This window comes from Danio rerio, chromosome 21, assembly GCF_049306965.1.
Source record: "Danio rerio strain Tuebingen ecotype United States chromosome 21, GRCz12tu, whole genome shotgun sequence".
Classification (NCBI taxonomy): Eukaryota; Metazoa; Chordata; class Actinopteri; order Cypriniformes; family Danionidae; genus Danio; species Danio rerio.
In genome coordinates this window covers 43916266-43919808 of record NC_133196.1, presented here as the reverse complement: position 1 = coordinate 43919808, position 3543 = coordinate 43916266, and the positions used below count along the sequence as shown (strand labels likewise).

Sequence of the window (3543 nt, the reverse complement as noted above, 5' to 3'; positions counted from 1 at the left end):
TTTTATGGCAGAGTGGAATTTAATGCTAAATACACTAGTCATGCAGAATCAGCTTTTGTCTCCAATAGCTCAATATCTCTGCATTGTGCTCTATCCATCGGTTGAAAGTATGTGCATTAAAAAAAAAAAAAAAAGCTAATTAATTTCATTAAAGACATTTAATTTCCATTAACTTTTTGGGGCTTAGCAATAAAACAAACAAACAAAAATTACATTTAATTACAAATTACAGTCTCTAAACTGTCCCCATCATTCTCCCTCTCTTGTCAGATGAGATGTTGGGCCAAATCAAAAGCTACCATGGGCCAACTTTGGTCCGCGGGCCCTAGTTTGAGAAGGGTAATCCTGCACAACTGGAGTGGCTGCACTCTCAGGACCGCATTTTTAGGACCGCATCTTTAGGACCCTATTTTTTTGTGACAGCGCCAACTGTCGGATTGGATCAAGGATGCGCTAATGGACGACACGGATGACAAGGAAAGTGTAAGTACCGATTTTCTATTAAGTTTTATTTTAAACTGTTAAAGTATGTTTTTTTGTAATGCTGCTGTTTTATACTGTAAAGTTATGCAGAAATGCTAGATTAGCCTGCATGATTTACCCCAACGGTCTGGGGACTGGGACAAAAATGTTACGTGACGAGTTTTTTTCCAGAAGAATAAAATATGATAATAATAATTATGGATAATTTTACACAGCCAGAGTAAGAGCTGCTATAACTGTTAATAATTTTCTAGAGTTCGTTTTCTAGTTTGATTAAATGCTACGACGATCGTAGTTCGTGACAATGGTTTATTGAAACATTGTTGATTTAATGGCTTGTTGACTTAACGGCGGTCTAATACGCTTAGTGACACATGCATTAAACTAAGATGGTAAAAGCACGTTGATGTGAGAGTTTCAGATTTATCTATATTTTGCTATATTCGTGTAAAAACCCTTACTCAACGTTGTATTACATTAGCACATTAAAAATTGTGCTGACTGCCTGTTAGCCCCACAATGTGTTATTAGCCTGATGTTTTGTCATCGTTTTACAGTGATGAATGAGATGTTTGACGGTTTTAAAAGTTAGGCTTATTCTGCAGGCCTTAACCATATAAAGTCTCATATCTTTAATGTATATCAGGTATGTTTTACCTGGCGAATAAGAAGTGTTGGCCAATATGATTGGATTGCCTAGGCCCATTGTAGGAAGAAAAGAAAACAAACTACAGGAATATTTTCATTGAGGTTATCGCAAACTGTTGAGTTACACTTTATAACATCTGCATACTATAAATAATTTATTAAACATTTAATAACTAGTTAATTTATTAATATTTTATTTGTTTAGCATTAACTCTACATTTAATAGACATTGATAAGCAGTTTATAAATACAGTTACAAATGCTAGCTGTGTTCTTGAGTTTATAGCATATCTCTGATGAAGTGCAGCTTATCTGTGGTGTTCATTTTCCAGAGGAATGTCTGGCCAAATAAGTATATAAACTGCATGCTGGGTGCTACTCATTTATGAACCCATGTAAAATGATTTGCTGTTCTGTGGTGGTATTTTAGTCCATATTTAAATGATTTTATTTTATTTTTTTCATAGGACATCGTACATGCTCTGGGTGTCTTGAGGAGCTTGTCTTTGGATGATGCTGAGCAGGTCTTTCTTTCTGGTAACGGTTATCATTACAGGTCAGAATATGGTTAATTTTGCACAATGCTCAAAGAGCCTTTTTGTTACTGGTATATATGTTAACTCAACAGTGATTGTTCTCTATTGCAGTGAAGTAAAATAATTTAACAGACAGATTGACAAACAACTGACGAAAGAAGAGAGACCATTCAATAGGTGGGTATTGCTCTTATATACTAAAAAATATGGAGTTGGCAGTAAGGTTTCCTGTTTGGTTCTCCCAACAGTGCATATATATATATATATATATATATATATATATATATATATATATATCTGTGTGTGTATATATGTGTGTGTGTGTGTGTGTGTGTGTGTGTGTGTGTGTATATATATATATTATAGCTAACACTGTAAAGCAAATGTTTGTTATTATACCACTTATATTAAATATTAATCTAAATTTAATTGCATAACAATTGATTAACCTTTTGAGTTTATATACATGATTTTACATATTCAAGAATATCTATATACATTCATTTTTCTTTTCGACTTAGTCCTTTTATTTATCAGGGGTTGCCACAGCAGAATAAACCGCCAACTTATGCAGCATATGTTTTACACAGTGGATACCCTTCCAGCCGCAACCCAGTACTGGGAAACACCCATTTACACTTATATACTTGAACATGGGGAGAACATGCAAACTCCACACAGAAATGACCACTGGCCCAGCCGGGGCTTGAACCAGCAACCTTCTTGCTGTGAGGCGACGGTGCTAACCACTGTGCTGCCCCATGTGCTCTATGCGGGTGAGTGGGATTGACAAACCACCTGGAGGACACACTCTTGCTGTCTTAATGCACCAGACATTTTGTTATAAATAATCATGTGCGTTTCATGTTTATTTATAAAACTGCTAATTTATCTCATAGCACTTCATTTTTGTCTTGATATTTAATATCTTTTGTTTAAATACACTATGAACAGCAGCTGCGCTAATTATTTTCCTTGTTCCCTATTTCCACCTGGGGATATTTATCTAGAGGCCTCTAGAGATCGTGACCTGTGAAGAGATGATGCCACCATAGAGGACTTCTAGATGTATCCATAATCCTGGACCAGACCGTATCATGAGCAGATGCAGTGGTGGTCATGGAGAAGTGGAGAGCATGAGACTCATTAATGAAAGACCCCAGCGACAGATGAGTGCCCACATTGATCCTGTGGTCCAGCCTGAAAACCCGCTGGTGCCCTACTCACACCAGCAGCTTCTCCACGATGGACGCCCAGTGTTCTTCAGCCTCCAGCGCTTAGACTGCAGCTCTGCACGTGAAGTGTGGCCAGAAGAGAAATGGTTGTGCCCAACTGAGCCTGGTTTCTCTCAAGGTTTATTCCTTCACTTTCATCAATTGGTAAAGTTTTGTTCCTCCACTGTCGCCATTGGTTTGCTTGGTTTAGGACTTGTGGAACTGTGCATCGATGGATTTGCTTTTCAGTGTTTGGACTTTCAGCAGTGAAAACTAAACCACACTGAACTGAACTGAATTTAATAAATGTTAAGCTGCTTTGACACAATCTACATTGTAAAAGTGCTTTAAAAAATAAAGATGAAATTAATTGAAATTGAATTGAATATTCAACACGTTTCCATTTTTCTCAGAAAACATATTTATAAAGGTGCTGTTGACATGAAATTTTCACCAGATGTTGATAACAATTTGTAAAGTAATTAGATTTGTTTTCTATTTATATATTTTTTTATTTGGTTTTCAGGTCAATAGCACCTTTAGAAATATGTTTTCTGAGACAATTGGAAATGTGTTGAATATTTATTTACCCTACTGTGTGTATGTATGTATATATATACATATATATATATATATATATATATATATATATATATATATAT

At 35.6% G+C, this 3543-nt stretch overlaps 1 long non-coding RNA gene across 3 annotated transcripts; it reads left to right on the top strand.

The window, feature by feature from the left end:
• Positions 1-434: 434 nt before the first annotated feature.
• LOC110438247 (uncharacterized) lies at positions 435-3209 on the top strand. Of its 3 annotated transcripts, XR_012396878.1 has the most exons (5): positions 435-483; positions 1599-1687; positions 1779-1844; positions 2189-2443; positions 2678-3209. It is a non-coding gene; the product is annotated as an uncharacterized lncRNA (long non-coding RNA). The 3 variants fall into 3 exon arrangements; XR_012396879.1 differs by lacking the exon at positions 2189-2443; XR_002456381.3 differs by lacking the exon at positions 2678-3209 and having other exon boundaries at positions 2258-2392.
• Positions 3210-3543: the final 334 nt, after the last annotated feature.